Source organism: Choloepus didactylus, chromosome 5, assembly GCF_015220235.1.
Source record: "Choloepus didactylus isolate mChoDid1 chromosome 5, mChoDid1.pri, whole genome shotgun sequence".
NCBI classification, from domain to species: Eukaryota; Metazoa; Chordata; class Mammalia; order Pilosa; family Megalonychidae; genus Choloepus; species Choloepus didactylus.
Window position 1 is genome coordinate 106,174,266 of NC_051311.1, and position 21,382 is coordinate 106,195,647.

At 36.0% G+C, this 21,382-nt stretch overlaps 1 pseudogene; it reads left to right on the forward strand.

Moving 5' to 3' along the window:
* Positions 1 to 21,382, forward strand: part of LOC119535400 — a 41,276-nt pseudogene that overhangs the window by 12,946 nt on the left and 6,948 nt on the right.

Consider the following 21,382-nt stretch of genomic DNA (forward strand, 5'->3'; position numbering starts at 1 on the left):
CAGACTCACAGCAAAAGCGGCTGGGTCAGTTCCCCAATTTCCATAGGGCGAATAAAAGAAAGTCAGGTGACATCTGAGCATAAAGTGAGTTGTGCTATGAAGAGAAATTCGAAACTTAGGCAAGTCAAAGCTTTTATACTAGACTGTAAACAAACCTCCCTCCCTTTTACTCCAGAGAGCTAGCTATATTCAAAGTTTGTAAGCTTTACATAATACCATCATGTGTTCCACTTATATGCATGTGCCAGTTAGTAACTATTGACTCTCACCTCCAAATTCAGTCCTCAATATATTTTTTGTGATAATAGATGGAATTCCTTTACATATTTCTCCTTTAAAGTGAGCACAAAGTTAAGCTCTCTAAGTAGAGGGAAACTGCAGGGGGAAGGGGCTCCTGTGTTTTCCAGCTGGAGCACAGGGTGGGAGGTCAGCAGCGTGGGTGTGAGGAAATCTGGTAAAGTTCTGATTCAGCTATGGACACAGCATGCAATTCACTTGGCAAACTTGCAACCTCGGGCTGAAGATAATCTTTCTATGGCTCTCTTGACACAGAAAACTGTTTGCCCTGAAGGCCTCTCACCCTTGTCAGCACCCTGATTCCTTCTGAAGGTACCTGAGCAGCGCACCTATAGCCCAGGAGGTTCCCATTCAGTCTCTACCTGCACCCTAGGGTGTCACCACTGAACTACTGACTGATTTCTATCTCCTAATTGGACCCAGTTTGATGCAATACTTTTAAACCATTGTGAACATACACACTGTTTTTTATTTTGCACTATCACTAAGAACACAACAGAGAACAACCTTGGTCATCAATCTTTGCATGTGTCAGTGATTATTTCAAGAATTGCTGCTTCAAGAATTATGCACATTTTTAAGACTGTTGACCTATTTGGTCAAATTACCCTTCAGAAAGGATGTAATAAAATATACTCATTCTAGAAAGGTATAGAGTACCTAATTCCTATTACCTTATAATAAGCACAGTTTATCAAAGGACAAAAAAATAAAACAAATGTGCTAAGGTTGTCCAACAGCATCCCTCTAGCTTATTATAAAATATCTGCCAAAGGTGAGGCAAATCCATTTATCACAGCTTGTGTTGGACTCTCAGAGTTTGCTTGGAGAAATAAAAGTACTACTGAATGGAAATTATTTCCAGGTCTCTCCTAACTTACAAACATGCCACAACCTAGTGACCTCTCTACTTTCACTTCCACCAGACAAAAGAACCTCTTCACACCTCATCTTTCCATTCCTCCAGAAGCTCAAAGGAATCCAGGAGGCTTGCCAAAATGATCAATTACTTTAATCATCACTTTCTATCTTCCTGGAGAAATAGCATCCTGAATTCCAAACAAATTGTAAAAAATTAAAAATAATAAAAGTAGAAAACATTTTTACTAATGAAGTATTAGACTTCTTCATTTCCATAGGGAGAAGCATGATTAAATTCTGAGAATGAAGGATATTTGCTTTATCACTGGAATGGAAAGCCTGAAATTACTGACTGTTGATAGATCTGGAAGACACAGGTTATGGCAGGTGCCAGCTGTGAATCAAAAGACATCTTTTTAAAATAATAGTCCATGGCATTGCATTTGTGCATACAAGGGATCAAATTATCAGAAGGTGGCACTTACTAGGAAAAGACAATGAGTTCAAGTAATTAAGACCTGGAAATTGATTTATGAATCTCTCAGTAATCCTGAAATACACTTAGGAGTGTCTGATCCTTTTTCTGTCATTTTCTAGTAAGTCCAGAACCACCTATATTTAACAGGGAATTGAAAAGAGAGAAATGCCTCTTTTCTAAAGTCCAGCACACCTCACTGTTCCTAAATATTTGCTATTTACTCAACCATTGGATTCTGGACCTTAACTGTGTCAACACTCAGCAACAGCTTTCAAATTTTAGCAGCTTTTGTGTATTCCTGCATTGCCAGATGCGTGAGCTCCCACAAGTCATGTCAAAGGGACTTCACAACTAGGTTTAACCATGCTCAATGATCCGTTCTGTTGCAAACCTTATCCAAATGTGATACTAAATGATCATCTGTATGAACATAATGAAAAAAAGGAAAAAAAAAATCAGGCTGATTGATTTAGACACTTGCACAAATGTAGCCTTTATTTTTGAAATGGAGATAATAGTTTTCCCACCTTCTTGCCAATTAAAATGTGAAGATTTGTGGCTTAATGCTTTTAAAAGCTGTCTAATATCCTCAAGAATAAGATCCTACTAAAATGCATGGGGTCATTATGTCTCCACTGAGTTACTTCATAATTGTACAAATGAGATTAAAAAGCTAGTAACCTAATTCTTTTCTCATTAATCTCATGAATCTCTTACAAACTCTTGTTCAGAACCTTGGCACTGTATCACCTTCTGTCCTATTAATAGATATACAAAAAGACAAGAAAACAGAGAGAACATTCTTTTGAACTTAAACTCTCCTCGTTGATAGCAAATGAAATGAATGGTGCTTTCTTTAAGAACTCCCTGCACTCAGCAACCCCAAAGCTGAGGATGCTTCAAAGAGGTTTCCCACAGAGTGACAGCCTCCCTTCTGAGGAATAAAGATAAGAACAAAAGCTCTTCTGGATCTCAGCATCACAGGGTCCTGCGCAAAGCAGCATTTCAAAGTTTCTCTCATTCTCTTCAGTGGGATGATGTCACTTTAGTGAAATGTGACTTGGTAGAAAAGTAAAGAGAGATTGTATGTCCTTCTGTCCCTTGCTCAGCACCTCTAAAGCTCTGTCAATCACCCCTCCTTATTGTGAAGGTAGAAAAGTTCAATCAAGTTTTAGGGTTCAAAATGTCCAGAACTCACAATCTGACTGTGGCATCTGCAGATCTGTGGTAGGCTGAATAACATCCCCCACACATCCTCATCCCCATCCCCAAACCCATGAATGTTGTTACCTTACATGGTATAAGGGACTTCACAAATTAGATAAATTATGGGCCTTGACATGGGAGACTATCCTGGGTTAGCCGACTGGCCCAAAATAATCAAAAGTGATCCAAGTCAGAAACTGTTCGTCATTCAATTTTTTGAAAGCAATCTCCTTTGTTGATTGTAGATGAAATCAACTGAATATAGATGCTAATCCATCTATGAAATACCCTCACAGTAAAAATCAAGCCAGTGTTTGCTTGACCAACCAACTGGACACCACAACTAGCCAGGTTGACACATGAAATTAACCATCACAGTAATTTTTTGTGTTTTTCAGTGTATAATAGAATTGGTATACTTTTTTTTCCATTCATGATTTGCTTTTGTTTCATTTACGTATTATGCATTTCATATTACAGAGAAATGATTTTATGGCCCTGTACCAACATGTTAAAGCTCCCACTTTCTAAAATCTGTGGATCCTCCAATCTAGAGAGCAAAGGCTTCATCTACTGCAATAACCAAGTAAAGCACTATAATTGTATCAGGTTACAAATAATCACTTTAGAGTGCCTTTAGAGGTGATGGTCTTAATTGTAACTAATTCCTACTAAAATCACCTTCAGGTTTTAAAGAATTCATTAATATCTTGTTTTCCAAGTCTCTTGAATTTCTAATTTTCTAAGAATAAGAGACTAGGAGGCATATATAGGTTATCGACAGTAATTATCATAACATTTTACTTGTTTTTTTGTAGTTTTGTTCTCAAAGCACACTTAGCATGTATTCTTACTTGAGGCTCAGAAGCGTCCTAAAGGTTTTCTTTCTTCTCCTCCATGTCCGCACACTAAACATCTTCATCACGTTTTATTATAATTATTTATATACTTTTGTTTCCTATACTAACAAGGATTCTAGTTTATTTATCTTGGTATCACAACCCCCTGCAATACCTGTCACGCAAAAGGCTCCCAATGATATTTGCTGAATTGAGCAGATTGGAGCAGAATTATAGATATTAACTTTGTTTTACAAATTAGAAACCTGAGGTTAAGTGTTTCATGTATTTACAAGGTTACAGAATTGGGTAGTAAAATCAGGACTAGAACTTACCTAACTGACCACCCTGAATAAAACTCTTTCCACTAACTAGCATCTCTGAATGTTTTGTGACGTGAGATCAAATATATAAACATATCCCTAAGAATTAGAAGTAGTTCTTAGTAGGCAAAAATAAAAGTAAACATCAGTTCGAAACAATATTTGTATATAAAGCAATTGTTTCTTTGAAAATGGTGGGTTTTGAGTTAGCAGAGTTGTTTGACCATAGGCTAAGGAGCTTTGTAATAATGATATTGTAAGGGAGACAGAAACATCAGAAGATGGTAGGAATAGATAACCTTTGAAGCACTTCAACACTGAAAGTCCATGACTCCATTTTTCAGAGTGTTGTAATTCAAATGAAAAAAATAGTAGCCCTTTGTATTTAATCTAAGATCCTTGGTGATCAACTAAAACTAATTACTGGAAAAAACAATAGATCAGAATCCAGAAGATTGGGTTCTAATTCTGGTACTGTTGACCTGGAGGTAGTAATGACAGCACAGCAAAATAGTTTAGTGTGGGATCTGGAGTATCCTTCCTGGATTTGTGTCCTGACTTTACTGATGTGTGTTAGGCAAGTAAATTAATCTCTGTAAGACTTAATTGTGACATTTTAAATTAGAGATAATACTACCCATGGAGTTGCACTCAAGGAGTAAATGAAATAATACCCTATAACATACTTAGCAGAGAGCCTGGCCTGGCATATAGGAAATGCTCAGTAAATGTTATTCATTTTTCAAATGCTGGTTTCTCCAATGGAAGATCAAGGAGATGTATGAGATTACAAATGTTACATAAGATGTTAAGGGTACTGCCATTCAAACACTTATATTATACAATTCCAAGTAATTACACCACAGAATCCTGAGGAGTCAGCCTTGATTTCAGAGTCTTTCTCAATAGAACTCTCCAAATAGTCACTCACTAGCAGTTGATCAGAATTGGCAAAGGAGTTAAAACCTACTTGGACTATCTAGGCTTGATGCCACTAAGATTACTTGATTCTCTAGAACAAGGGAGCAACTATACCAAATGAAACAGGGTCACAACACTAATTATCATGCTGCCATTTGTCTTAAAGAATTTTACTAGAAGGATAGTAAATACGACACACATGCATATGCACATACATACACAGTGTGTTCTAATGACTCCAGTCCTATCAATTGTCCATGTTGCAAATAGAAGCACTTTTCCCTTCTCACTATCCCCACTGTCACATTCATAGTGAGAGAGAGAGTGTGTGTTTCTAGGGAGAGTGTACTGCTGTTGGATTGAGGAATAAAAACTGTTAATGTACAGCATCAATCACATCACATATAAATGTATCTTACTATCATGTTGTATCAGGTGAGTGGTGTGAATAGTTATTTTGTGTCACAACAATACAGCATGAGAACTGAATATACATTTTTTCAGTTAGGTCTGATTTGCAGTTGGTACTGCAGATTTAGGATGTGCTGAAATGTAAATCAGTTTACTAAAATACTCAGCCCATGTTTACTATCATCTATATTTATCATTCTAATTATGGACAATATGGTAAACAATGAGAACAAACTGAAGAAGGACTGGGTGTTTTTTATTTAAGGTACACTTGTTGACAGGTCATGCATATTTAACAGTTCAAATGAGAGAGCAAACTGTGTTCGTGACTAAATTCAATGGAGACAGACCAAAATAATCTTCTCCCTTGTTCCTCTTGCAGAGCTCTGTTGTGCCTTATGTCCTCCTGATGGTTGGCTATCAATCATTTGAATCATGTAACTCTTCTCACACATGGCTGTCAATCACCTGAAAAACTGGACGCAGGAATCTAGAAACTCTGACGTTTCAAAGTGAGTGGCCAGACAGTTTATCAAAATCCATTTTGTTGTTGTTTGTGGTTTTACATTTGAAGACCACTCTCCACTATTCTGGATAAGAGAAAATTATAAGAAATTAAATTCTCCATCTTCCAACTCTGGCCATTATAATTGTATAAAAATATTTTAGAGAATGTGATGGTGGTTTATATGTCTTTAGTTGCAACTTGAAAAGAATTTCGTTCATCTCTCCAAATTTTATAGCCTACATCTAAAACAGCACTTTAACAGAGACAGTTTTTTTTTTTTTAATCACATCTTAGGAAATATGAATGTATCTCAATAGGTAATAGGAGGCCTTAAATACTACTAAAGAGCTTTCTATAAAATAATGATTCATTTAGATTTTTATTTGCATACAGTGATGTGTGTCTCTCTCTATATACAGTGTTAGCTAAAGTATCCAACAGGTAGAAGATAAGAAAACATGCAACTCATAAGTTTTAATTATTTGCTTTAAAGTATCTGAATTGTTAAATAAAACAAAAATTTAATTATCAAGAAATACGAAGAGTGAGAAGCAAAAAATTTCAAGAAACAAATGCTTCTCCTATGATAAAAAAACAATCTCTTGGTCTCTACGAATTTTAAATGCAATCCCTGAAAATATTTCCAAATCAATTAATTCACAACTAGTCATTAGTTGTTTACAGGTAATTAGTTGGGTGGGGTATAATATAAATAAATATAAATACACACAGATATAGTTCTACAATGGTACATTGTAATTTATTGTGATTTTACTTATTTAAGAATAAATAGTGTTGTCTTGAGGGTCTGAATGTAGCCCAAAACATAATTTTATAGGCAACTGAATATATGAAATTGCCATGCTTGGCCATTCTTTATCTATAGAAATGGCAATTTCATATGGTTCAGCCTAATATTTTTCAACAGAGAATAACTTTACATACAAATCTTAAAATGAAATTGTGCTAAATACTTGGCAGATAGAGCTTAAACTGTTCAAAGAAATTCTCTAGATTTTGTAGGGATGCTTAAAGTAGAATGGATGTTTAAAGGCAGAGTACCTTTTAGGTGTTTAGAAACTAATTAAGTGGGTAGAGTAAATTGGTCTGGGAGTTTGGTCTAGAGTCTAGACTATAATATTATGGTGAAATATATCAAATACAAGCAAAGTATGTTCTAAAACATAATTTTCAATAAAGAAAAAAGGTAAAATGTAAACATTTCATGCACAATACACAGCCATCCCAAAATGTCACAATCCTCTAATTATTATTAATTGGTTCATTCATTTATAATTAAATCTTAAAATGCAGAATTTATAAAAGGGATAATAGCATTCTTAAAGTTTAAAACATAATCAGGCAATGTTGCATCTGCCCATTTAACAGGCATAACTTCATTTTATACTTAAAATGCTCTCAAAGAAAGTGGTTTTAAATAAGACAACCAAATTTACAAAAGAGAAAATAACTTCATTGTGTTTCAAAGATCTTGGACAATAATAAATTGGACCTTTTCCTATCATAATCCGTGATGCCCCTTCTATGCCCTGACTCCTTTTCTAATGAAGAAGTGAAGAGAAAAATATTAAATTTTAATATGTGAAAAGAAACATGACAAATGCATGGGGGGGGTGGTGTGTGTGTGGATTTCTCATCTGGAGGTCAGATTCAGGGATCATTAAGTCAGAATTGATGTGGTCCCACCTCTAAGATCAAAGAAAAACATCTCACCTGGAGAACTACTTGGGAAAAAGCATAAATGAAATCTTAAAGAGAGCATTTAATAGGAGTAGTGATAAGAAGTAATGACACCCTGAAGTCACAGCCTCAAGGAAGAGTTGTCAAGAATAATTTACCTAACACTTTGCATCTTTGACTCTCTACTGATAATTATCTCTCTGCCTTGCTTTCTCTTCATTTACCCACCCCCTATCCATTCATTCTCTTTCATTCCAGGAGTGTGCTTCCACAGTTCTGTTCTCTGACTTTCATTTAACTACCTTTGTATAGCTCAGAGGCCCACAATAGAAAATGTTTACCCACTTTGATAAATTTTTAACAAATATAATTTTGATATAAGTAAATCTAATGGCATGAATGAAGATCTGGAACCTGTGTCAGTTTGAAAAATATATAATTTATCCATGAAATGTTAATTTAATCTTTGGAGTCACATAAATAAACTAGATACAAAAAATATATAGCTATAACTGATATTCTGTTAAAGCTCTCCAATTTATTTTTCTGTTTGCATGAATGGGACTTTCTTTTTGTTTTTCAGTCCAAACACATGATGTTCAGTTTGCTAAAGCTGCTGGAATGCAATCTACCAGCAGTGGGTTAGCTTTTAACAATGGGGATTTACTGTTACAAGTTAAATTGTAAGGACATGAAAATGTCCAAATTAAGGCATCAACAAAAGGATACCTTTTCTCAGGAAAGGCTGGGTTTTCCTCTGTCACATGGGAAAGCACACATGGAAAAGCACAAGGCAACATCTGCTGTTCCCCTCCTAGGTTTAGCTTCTGGTTTCAGTGGCTGTCTCCAAATGTTTCTGCAAACTTCTCTCTCAGCTTCTCTGAGCTCTATGAGTTTCATCTGGCTTTTATCCTCTAATAGGGGACTCCAGCAGGGGGATTAAGACCGACCCTGAATGGGCTGGGTCACATCTCCATGGAAACAACCTAATCAAAAGATCCCACCCACAATAGGTCTGCACTCACAGGGATGAATTAAAAGAACATAGGCTTTTCTGAGGTACATAACAGATTAAAACCAGCACACAAGTCTTCAAACAACATCCATCAAAATTCATTCAAACACTTATACATTTATATTTCCAGCAAATCATTTACTATAACCCAACATGTAAAATTAGGATATTATTCTGAAAAGTCAGGATTTAACAGTGCATTACCTCCCCTGGCACTTTAAAAAGCTCTTTTAAGAGGTAAATGAGAATGCTTTGCTCACATAACAGACATCAACTACCAACTTAGGCTACAAATGACCTTTTTAATTGAAAGTCATTACAAATAGCAGTAAGGATTTAATTCAGAAAGGCTGGACTACACACAAAACAAAATCCAGGGAAATTGCCCCTCAGTAGTGTATTATGAGGATGTGTGATGGCTAACGAGACATTTATTTCTATCTTGTTCTGAAATGCTTGCACACGCAAAGGGTAAACCTGATCAATTAATGAATGTTAAAAATCTAATTAAGATTTCAAGTGTAAATTCTTCTAGATGATGGGATTTTCCTCCAATTTCCAAACACATGGAAAAAGTCACTTTGTCATTATTAGCTGAGCAACAAATGACATAGTCTCTGTTGCCCACATTCAAATTTTCTATCTAAACAAAGCACCCCGTAGGACATACAGCTATGTATGTCTGTATACATATAATCCTGCACCCTGCTTCTATCCCTTAACAATTTATATGTGGATATCAAGAAGCTCCTTCCACATAAGTTCATATGGAGCTATTTCATTATCTGTAATGGTTTTGTAGTGGTCCATACCATGCATGTGTCATAATCTATTTAGCCTGACATGCATTATGGATATTATTTGTCTTATTTCCATTATTATGTAATTCCAAACAATGCAGCAATGAATATTCTTGTTATAAATTAATTCAGACATATGAAAGTTTATTCATACTCCTCTTGCATCCTTTTGTCACTGCTTCTCCATTAATCTCTGGTTTATCTTTGAATTTTTATTCCAAGGAACAAAAGGTTTAAGATTCTCTAATCCATAACCATGAATTTGGTCACAATTTTCATTTGGTTCATAGAAAAATTTTTAAATGAATGTTCTTCATTTGTTTCTGTTATCCCTCTACTTCCGCACAGGTTTCTTTCTGTTCATTATTCATCTTTTTCTTAAAGTTCTTTCTGGCCCAGCTAATTCTCAGAAGTTCATGATAAGAAGGACAAGACACTGCTCCAAGCCAGTAGAATTCTCTTTAGTTCACACAAATGCCTTATGAGATATTTTATACTATATGTGAGTTTTTCCAATCTTTACTTCTCCTTAAGTTGCAAAATTCAACAAATACTGTCTGGCTCCTTGTTTAGAATCCTCTTCTCCACTATGAAGATGGTACTTCTGTTTGTTTCTTTTTCATTCTTTCCTCCTCGAGTCTTAATGGGTCTGAAGAGTGTTCTAGCTAAATGCCTACACACCTATTTCCATTTCATAAAACAAAAAATCAATTTTGGATTTTGAACACCCCCACCCCCATCCCACCCCCTTCCTAAGATTTGTAGTCACTATGTCCTCTATAGACATGTTCCCTTTCTCTCTTTGATCTTCACTGCAATAGGAGGCCCTCTTCTCCCAGTTACAACAAATTTGTGAAAGGAGAAGCACCATTGTTAGGCTGACATCCCAATACTAGAAGAATAAAATAACTGATACTCAAAGTCCAATTCCATTTAGCTTATAAAATTTTCTTAATTTGTGCCCATTTTCAACCATACCCACTTTACATGCTTCTTTCCCATTTTTTCTTGCAATCTCTTTCTCTCTTTGATCTCCACTGCAATAGGAGACCCTCTTTTCCTAGTTACAACAAATTTGTGAAAGGAGAAGCACCACTTTTAGCCTGATATCCCAATCCTAGAAGAATAAAATAACTGATACTCACAAAAGTCCAATTCCATTTAGCTTATAAAATTTTCCTAATTTGTGCCCATTTTCAACCATACCCACTTTATATGCTTCTATCCCATTTTTTTCTTGCAAGAGAACGCTAATAATATGATCTTAACTTTCTCTATTAACATGTGTTTCTATGAAAGTCAAAAGGCAGATAAAAGAAAGTAAAATTATATTATTGGTCCTACTATTATTTCTTCATTAGTATACCTGCACATATTTATTTACTCATTTGTCCATTTATTTAAAAAATATTTTAAGTCTTAATTTGTGTAGCTATATTCAGTTCATGGATGAATAAACTAATCACTTCTCAAAGTAAAAAAAAGATAAAATAATGCAACTCAACATATGTTAAAATAGGTATGTATATAAAGATACATAATGGGAGTTCAAAGGAAAAAAGACCTAAATCAGAACTTTTTTTTTCATCTCAATTAGAAGATAAATTATAAAAGCATAACATTAAAATCAGGGCAAGTTTGTGGGTCTTTCAATGTTAAACTTGTTTGTTGTGCTCTGAAGCTGATCCCTAAGGATATTTAAGCTACATCTATGTATCCTTTGGCTTATAAGAATCTGGTAAATGTAATTGTAGGCAACACTGGATAAACTATAGCATAGGAGACTTAGAGAAAAAAAAAGTAATGATAAGTAATGATTTCAGATGCCTTGATTTTTAAGCCTGTGCACACATAACTATTTTCCATCTTCATCTTTTCAGACCTCATGTGCAATACAAAATTTGCTTTTCCTTTCTAATTTTCTAGGTGTTTTCCTTTTTATATTGATGGTTGTCACTTCCACCAAAGAGAGCAGCAATCTTTGATGACACTTCTTTTAAAGCCACAAACACCAGATGTGAAATAATGGATTCACAGTAATGGAACTCCTCAAATTGGGCCATTCAATCAAATTTTCATTCCTTGGAAGAAATCTGGAAAATGAGTATTTGGAGCAGATCACATGAATTTTAAACCTCATACAATTATAGCAGTTGTATTTCCAAGGCGAATTGATAGACATACACAGGGTTTTCAACGATAACTCTAGATGCACAGATTTCTCATCAGGAAGTTCCTTGAATTTCAGGACTACATTTTATTCATTTGTACACCTGCATCCTATTAATACAAGAATAAAATTTTTGTTGACCAAACAGTATTGATACCATCTACAGCCTGAAGACGAGCCCAGTTACCTCAACTGAGTCCAGCAGAATCACATCCAATCTACTGACACAGGAGCAAGAAATAAGTGCTTGTTGTTGTAAACTACTGAGCTTTGGGATAGTTTTAATACAGCATTTTTGAAGCAAACATTTGATACTATACCACCTGTTCGTTAATATCTCTCAGACAATTCTCCTGAATCTTAAACAAAATATTCAGTGATCTTCTGAGTAACCCCATCTGGATGATTTATAGATATCTTGATTCAATAGATGCAAAAATGAACTTATCATCTCTCCAGGTGAGCAAATTTTCCTGTATTATTTCCTATTTCAGTAAATAAGAACTACATCTGTCTGTTTTCCAAGAATAAAAGCCAAGGCACCATCTTCTCATCAACCCTATGTCCCCTATCAATTGTTAATTTATCAGTCACCAATCCTCTTGCTAGTTAAATAATCTTCTGATATTTTTCTGCTGTATTTTATATATCCCTATAAGCTGCCTTATTCTTCATGAAACAAGGCAAAATAAAAACAAATAATCCAAAAACAAAATCCTGTTGATTTTTTTCTCCTTGGTAGCTCTAAAATATTTATCTACTTCTCTACCACCACTGATGCTACATGGGTTTAGACACTCATCAATTTTTGGCCTGAAATACCACATGCCTTCTAACTCTTTGAGTTGCTACCCTCCGATGTATCCTCCACTCTTCTTCCCCAGTATTCCTTTTAACATAAAACTTCATCTGCTTAAAATCCTCATTGGCTAGTTACTTTCAGAATAAAGTACAAGCAAAGCGTAACAACATATAAACCCCAACTTTTTTTCAAATACATTAACACACTATAGTTCTATGAATAAAAAAAGTGCTCAGGCCTTTGCATCACTTTTTAAAAGGAGTTCCTTTCTCACGAAAATGTCCTTTTTGCCCTTCCTGTAGACCGTCCGTTTCAGCTAACTCCTGCTCATCCTTCCAGATCCAATTTAGCTTACCTGGGAATTTTTTTTTTCATTAAATTCAGTTTTATTGAAATATATTCCCATAACATACAATTATCCATGGTGTACAATCAACTGTTCACAGTACCATAATATAGTTATGCATTCATCATCCCAATCTATTTTTGAACACTTTCCTTACATCAGAAAGAATCAGAATAAGAATAAAAAATAAAAGTAAGAAAGAACACCCAAATCATCACCCCCCATCACACCCTATTTTTCATTTAGTTTTTGACCCCATTTTTCTATTTATCCACCCACACACTAGATAAAGGGAGTGTGATCCACAAGGTTTTCACAATTACACTGCACCCTGTGTAATCTACATTGTTATACAATCATCTTAAGGAGTCCAAACTACTGGGTTGGAGTTTGATAGTTTCAGGTATTTACTTCTAGCTATTCCAATACATTAAAACCTAACAGGTATTATCTATATAGTGCATAAGAATGTCCACCAGAGTGACCTCTTGATTCTATTTGAAATCTCTTGGCCACTGAAACTTTATTTTGTTTCATTTTGCATCCCCCTTTTGGTCAAGAAGATTGGGAATTGTTTTTTAACCACTCCATATTTCCTCTTCCACAGTTAGTTTGTGTTAACTCCCCTTTTGGGACCCTGTGCATAAATCTATCATGGCACATGTCACAATGTCTTATATTATTGACTTACGCTTTATATTTTGTCCTTGCTCTTTGTTTCTTTTCTTTTCTTTATTTCTTCTTTGTGCGCAAGAGTGTGTGTTTGTGTCTATGTGTGTATGTGTGTGTGTGTGTGTCTTCCATTGTTTTTCTGCCTTCTCTGGTTTCAGTTGAGGACTTAATAGGATTACATTTTCTCTCCTCTCTTAGCATATCAATTGTAACTCTTTTTAAAATTGTTTGAGTGGTTGTCTTAGAGTTGGCAATAGATATTTACACCTAATGTAAGTCCACTTTTAACACTATACCACTGCATGGATTGTGCAGGTATGTTATAACAGGGTAATCCCAATTTCTCCCTCCCATCCCATCTAATAATGTTGTCATTCATTTCATTTATCCCTATGCTGTAATCATTCAATATATTGCTGTTATTGTTATTTTGAACAAACTCTTTTGTTATATTTTTTAAGAAGGAGAAAAAATATTTTATCTTACCTTCATCTATTCCTTCTCAAACACACTTTCTGCTTTATGTAGATCTGCGCTTCTGAAACATCACTTAACTTTTCTCTAAAGGATTTCTTTTAACATTTCTTACAAGAAAGTTCTACTGGAGACAAATTCCCTAAATTTTTGTTTGCTGAGAAAGTCTTTATTCTCCTTCACTTTTCAAGGATAATTTTCTGGGTACAGAATTATGGGTTGGTGGTTTAAATATTTCACTTTATTTTCTTCCTGCTTGCATGGTTTCTGAAGGAAGTCCAATTTAATTCTTATCCTTGTTCCAGTATAGGTAAGGTGACTTTTCCTTTGGTTTCTTTCAAGAGCTTCTCTATCTTTGATTTTCTTCAATCTGAATGTGACTTGCCCAGGTATAGATTTTCTAGTATTTATCCTGTTGGTGCACTCTGTACTTCCTGTATCTTTGGCTTGGTGTCTGTCAGTAATTTTGGAAAATTCTTAGCCAGTATTATTACTTCAAGTATTTCTTCTATTCCTTTCAATCTTTTCCTACTGTATTCTCATTACACAAATGTTACACTTTTTATAATTGTCCCACAGTTCTCAGATATTCTGTTCTACCTTTTCATTTTTCTTTTTCTCCTTGCATTTCAATTTTAGAAGTTTCTATTGACATATCTTCAAGCTCATTGATTCTTTCCTCGGGCATCTCCTGATAAGTACATCAAGGGTATTCTTCATTTCTGGTACAGTGTTGTTTCTGTTTTCTAGAGTTTCCAACTTTCTTCTACTATCACTCATCTGTTCCTGCATGTTGTCCACTTTTTCCATTAAGCTCTTAGCATATCAATCGTAGTTACTGCAAATTCTCAGTCTGATAATTCCAGCATCTCTGCCCCTATCTGAGTCTGGTTATGATATTTGTTCTGTCGCCTCAGACTGTGTTTTATGTCTTTTGGTATACCTTGTAATTTTTTGTTGTAAACTGGTTATGAAGTGCCAGGTAAAAGGAACTGAGGTAAATAGACCTTTAGTGTGTGAGGTTTTATGTTCATCTGGCTAGGAACTAGGCTGTTTACTGTTGTAGCAATAGGTGTCAGAGACTAAAATGTCCTCTGTTGTCCTTGTTTTCTTTTGTTTTCCTAGAGACTTGTTTTTAAATATGGTCTGAGCTTTGCAGTTCCTTCCATTGTAATCCCCTGTTATTACAAGGAGCCTTATTGATGTCATGGTAAGGCATAGGAAAGGGGGAAGTATTCTATAATCTTATGATTAGGTTTTCAGTTTTTAAGTGCCCCTAGGCTGTGACTTTACAAGTGCTTCTAGGCTTTTTTTTCCCTTTCTTACATGAAACAGGAAAGCTAGAATGAGCTGGAGTTCAGTATTTCCCTTCCCCCATGTCAAAGGCTAGCGGGTAGAGTTCTGTATTTCCTTTTTCAATGTTGGTTATTAAAGTTTGGGGTTTCCTTTCTCCAAGTGGTGTTTGATGTTTCCCCTCTTCCACATCAAAGTCTAGAAAGGACTGGAGTTTGGTATTTCACTTCTGCCACGTCATTTAGGCTCTGGTAAAACCCAAGTCATTTTGGTACTGGAAAGATAATTTTGAGGGCAATCCTTTGTTAAGGAGAATGGAGAGGAAATCTCTCTAGGTATATTTTTAAATGGTTGTTTCTTGCTTCCCACAGCTGGAAGCATGAGGGGAATTTTTTTCCAGTCTTAACAGTGAGAGAACCTGGTAGGGCTCCTAGATGTAAAACTCAGGAAAGTGGGGTCTACCTAAAACTGCCCCACTGCCAGGCTTTAAGTCTTAAGACTAGTCCACACTGAGCACCCAGCAATTCATCAATGACAGTTCAAACATTCCAATGGGTACTTGCTTCAGTATAGAATTTCTTTTCCTGGTTTTCTTCTCCAGGTAAGCTGTGGCTCTCTTTATCTGTCTTCCTGTTTTCAGGATAGTAGTTTGCCCTGAGACCTCCATTCTCTTACGGATCTAAGAGAAGTTGTTTGTCAGTTTGTTTAGTCCTTTTCTTGTTGTTAGGATGGGAGACACAACTTCCAAGTTCCTTACATGCCAGGTTGGAAACTGGAAGTTTGCCTTCTGCTTTAGCTAATTCATTGAGATCACAGAAATGCTTTTCTTTATATGAAGCCTTCTTGGGAATAGTCTTATTCATCTATTTATCTCTATATCTCAAGCACCTCCTATGTAGTAAGTAGTCAAAAATATTGGGGCCAAGAGTGAACAAATGAGAGTTTGGATAAATAGGTAAGGGGATGGCACTGATTTAACTAAGGTTTCTAAATTCTCAAATAAAATGAAAATGCCCCAGAAACTCATCAAACTATTTTTTATTTAAGACAGAAATTCGAGAAGGACTCCCTCTGGGAATGCTCCCTCAATCTGCCAAGGCAAGAGATGGGCATCCCATATCAACTCAGTCTTTTGTACAAGCTTTAATCATCACATCATATTGTTATGATTTGTTTTCAATCCTGACTCTCCTGCTAAACTGTGAAATCCCTAAGGCCTGAATATGAATCTCATTAATCCATGAAATCCTAAAAACTAGTGCAGTTAAATCATAACACTGAAGGCGGTTACTGTATATGAATCATCTCATTCAGTCTTTCAATAGTAATTGAGCCTTATTATGTGCCATACAGAAATCTCAGGGCTAGTAATAGAGCAGAGGTGCGACAGGACAATCACCTTCACGTATTTTCAAACTTAGAGTAGGAGTTTCAAAAGAAGAAAAGGGTGGTTCATTTTATTCTTTCTACAGCTACAGCATATTTGAAAATTATTTATAGAGTTAAATCTTTAACAATGGCTTCAAGAAACTGAGAAAAGTTGAACTGTCCTCAAATACGCCAATCACATTACCATTTGAAATAATGTGTAATTTCATTGAAGGTTTACTGTAAGTTTCAATTCAATATGTCCCATAATATTAGGATATCAGCAACTCTCATTTTAAAAGTTCATTACTAATCCAACTGAGGTCTAACATAATATTTTATTAGTTGAGTAGGTCTTTTCCTGAGCTGGGTAGTGTTGCTATATTTAATATGTATCTGTATTTTGATATGTGTTCAACTTCTTCCTGTGAAAACTGCTACATCTGGTGGATAGCCTGATTTCAAGAATTTTGTTTTCCTTTATTCATTTTGTATGTTACTGTGATACTAAGTCATTTTAATGACTGATTAAAAATGCAAAAAAGATCTCAAAATCAATGATTCTGGGACTTCCGGGAAGATGAGGAGAGGCAGAGAACATTCTCCTCCACGAAAAACACTAGATAAAGGACAGGGCAGCAGTTCCAGTGTGCCACCAGCTGAGCAGGGACTTCTACACCACATAGTGAGAACTTAGCTGGAGAGGCAGAGGGACTGCATTTAGGAGAGGCAGAGGGACTGCATTTAGGACAGGTGAGTGTTCGATCCAAATGCTGCTGGGGATGGGTGGTTGAAGCCAGCTGACAAGTGTGGAAGGGAACAGCCTTCCATGCCCTGTGCACCTTTCTTATAGTTGGCTGAGGGGACAACCTTTCGTAACCCTGTGGCCAAGAGCTCTTGTGACTGGGACTGGTGGTTGAAGCTGGGTAACAAGCATGGAAGGAGCAGATGTTCAGGCCCTGTGCACCTTTCTCAGTAGTTGGCTGGGGAGATAACTCTTCACAGACTCGTGGCTGAGAGCCCCTGTGCCAGGGACTGGTGGCCAGAGTTGGCCATTGAGCACAGAGCAAGCAGCTTTCTAAGCCCTGTGCATATATCTCAACAGATAGCTGGGGAGATAACCCTTCACAGCCCCACAGCCAGGATCTCTTGTGAGGGAATGTGGGATTTGGTAGACCTGTGACTTCAACCACTCTTCCTCCACAGAACCCAGTGGTGTGCACAGCCAAGAGACAAGGGCACTGCATGGAACTGCTAGGAGACCCTCCCCAACCCAAGGGACTCATGGGGTGCATGGTGGACAGGAACTGTGGAGCATATGAATTGGAAGGTGAGACACACAGTTCCACAGTCCCAGAGTGGACCACTTGCAGCCCCAGGAATTGCCAGGACCACTGTGCCCTACAGTGGAATCCCTGGCAAACTGCACAGAACATACTACCCTCTAATAGGTCTGGCATTCCCCAGGGGAAACTGAAAATTATTGTGCTGATTGGATTTCCACCTGGTTTGGACCCTGCCCAGTGCTTAGATGAAGTAGGGGGAGAGCTGGTTTGAGGGGAAGAGGTGGCTTAAGAATCCATCTGCTGGTGGGACAGGGAAAATGCACTCCACCAAGCTGTAGCTCTGCCAAATTATAGATAAATGTTCAAATAATCCTGCATATACTAAAATTACCTTATCATGATAAGCAAATACCATGAGGCCAACAACAACAGAAAATATGGACACCCTAAAAGACCAAGTTAAAAAGCCAGAGAAGACACAGAACTTGGAGCAATTAATCAAAGAAGTACACACAAATCTCCAAAACAACCTCAGTGAGATGCCTAAGGACATCAAGGACATCAAGAAGAACCTAGAAGAGCATAAAGAAGAATTTGAAAGAGTAATTTTTTTAAAAAAGCAGATCATATGGAAATAAAAGATACTGTTGATCAAATTAAAAATATACTTGAGACACACAGCAGCAGATTTGAAGAGGCAGAGGAAAGAATAAGTGAACTAGAGGACAGATGATGAATTGTGAGCATATAAAAGAAAAAATGGTGAAAAAAATGAAAAATTTGAAATGGATCTCAGGGAATGATGGGAAACATGAAGCACACAAATATAAGAATCATTGGTGTTCCAGAATATGAAGAGAAGAGTAAAGGGCTAGGAAGAATATTCTGTTGGGAAAAGCTTCCCAACCCCTTGAAAGAACATAAATATGCAAATCAAAGATGCACAGTGCACTCCAAATAGAATAAATCCAAATAAACCCACTCCAAGACATACTCTGATCAGATTGTCAAATGTTGAAGAGAAGGAGAAAGTTCTGAATGCAGCAACAGAGAAATGATTCACTACATACAAGGGAAACAATATAAGACTACTCAGTGGGCACCATGGAGGCAAGAAGGCAGTGGTATGACATATTAAAAATTCTGAAGGAGGAAATTTGCCAGCCAGAATTCTTTATCCAGCAAAGCTCTCCTTCAAAATTGAGAGAGAGTTTAAAATTTTCACAAACAAATGCTGAGAGAATTTGTTAACAAGAGACTTGCCTGCAAGAAATACTAAAGGGAGCTCTACTAGTTGAGAAAAAAGAAAGGAGAGAGAGACCTGGATAAGGGTACAGAAATGTAGAGTATTAGTAAGAGTAACTTAAAGAAGATAAAAGAAGATAGGGAAAAAATAGATCTGAAAACTAAAAACCAAAGGATAATATGGCCAATTGAAGAACTGCCTTCACAGAAGTAACATTAAATGTGAATGGGTTAAACTCCTAAATTAAAAATATAGATTGCCAGAATGGATTAAGAAATATAAAACATCAATATGCTGTTTACAAAAGACTAATCTTAGACCCAGCGGCAAAAGAAAATTGAAAGCGAAAGGATGGAAAAAGTATTCCATGAAAGCTACAGCAAAAAGAAAGCAGGGGTAGCAATACTGACACCAGATAAAATAGACTTTAAATGCAAAGATGTCATAACAGACAAAGGACACTGTATGTTAGTAAAAGGAACAATTCACCAAGAAGAAATAACAAACATAAATGTTATGCATCTAATCATGGTGCTCCAAAGTACATGAGGCAAATATTGGCTAAACTGAAGGAAGCAAGAGACATTTCTACCATAACCATGGCAGAATTTCAATACACCACTCTCTTCTATAGATAGAACAACCAGACAGAGGAACAATAAGAAAATTAAGAACATAAAAAATACGACAAATGAATTAAACTTAACAGACATATATGGAGCTTTACATCCCAAATTACCAGGATATACATTCTTCTCTAGGGCATAAGGAATGTTCTCCAGTGTCGATCATATGCTGGGACACAGAACAAGCCTCAAAATTTTAAAAGATTGAAATTTTTCAAAGCGCATTCTCTGACCACAATGGAATGCAACTGGAAGTCAATAGCAATGAAAGCACCAGAACATTCACAAATATGTGGAGGTTAAATAAAGAACAAATTGCAAGAGAAATGGCTAAATATCTAGAGACAAAAGAAAATGAGAACACAACATAAAACCCATGAGATGCAGTGAGGCAGTGCTGAGTGGGAAATTTATAGCTCTAAAATCATACACTGAAAAGATAGAGCTAAAATCAAAGAACTAATGGAACAACTGAAGAAGCTAGAGAATGATCAGCAAACTAACCCTAAAGCAAGTAGAGGAAAAGAAATAACAAGGATTAAAGCAGAAATAAATGATATGGAGAAGACAAAAACCAACAGAGAGAATAAATAAAACCAAAAGTAGGTTCTTTGAGAAGATCAACAAGATTGACAAACTCTTAGCTAGACTGACAAAGTCAAAAAGAGAGAAGACCCAAATAAACAAAATCATAAAGGAAAACTACAGGCCAATCTCCCCAATGAATATAGATGCAAAAATTCTCAACAAAATACTTGAAAATCAAATCCAAAGACATATTAAAAAAAATCATACACCATGACCAATGTAGTTCATCCCAGGCATGAAAGGGTGGTTCATCATAAGAAAATCAATCAATGCAATAAACACAGTAACAAATAGAAAGGGAAAACTCAAATGATCATTTCAATACATGGTGAGAAAGCATTTGACAAAATTCAGCATCCTTTTTGGATAAAATCACTTCAAAAGGTAGGAATTGGAGGAAATTTCCTCAGTATGATAAAGGGCATATATGGAAAACCCACAGCCAGCATAGTACTCAGTGACTTCCCCCAAGATCAGTAATGAGACGAGGATGCCTACTGTCACCACTATTATTCAACATTGTGCTAAAAGTTTTAGCCAGAACAATCTAGCAAGACAAAGAAATAAAAGGCATCCAAATTGGAAAGGAAGAAGTAAAACTCATTATTTGCAGATGATATGTTCATTTATTTGGAAAATTCTGAGAAATCTACAACACAGCTACTTGGGATAATAAACAAATTCAGCAAGGTGGCAAGATACAAGATTAATCCACAAAAGTCAGGAATGTTCCTATACACTAGAAATGACCTAACTGAAGAGACACTCAAGAAAAAAATTCCATTCACCATAGCAACTAAAAAAATCAAGTACCTAAGAATAAACTGAACCAAGGATGTAAAAGAACTCTATACAGAAAATTGCATAACTTTACTAAAAGAAATAAAAGAGGACTTAAAGAGATGGAAAGATATTCTGTGTTTATAGATTGGAAGGCTAAATGTCATTAAAATGTCAATCCTACATAAACTGATCTACAGATTCAATGCAATTCCAATCAAAATCCCAACAACCTACTTTGCAGAGTTGGAGAAGCTAGGTATCAAATTTATTTAGAAGGGAAGGGGCCTTGAAGTACTAAAAACATTCTAAGAAAGAAAAACAAAGTGGGAGGACTTACACTCCCTGACTTTGAAGCCTACTATAAAGCC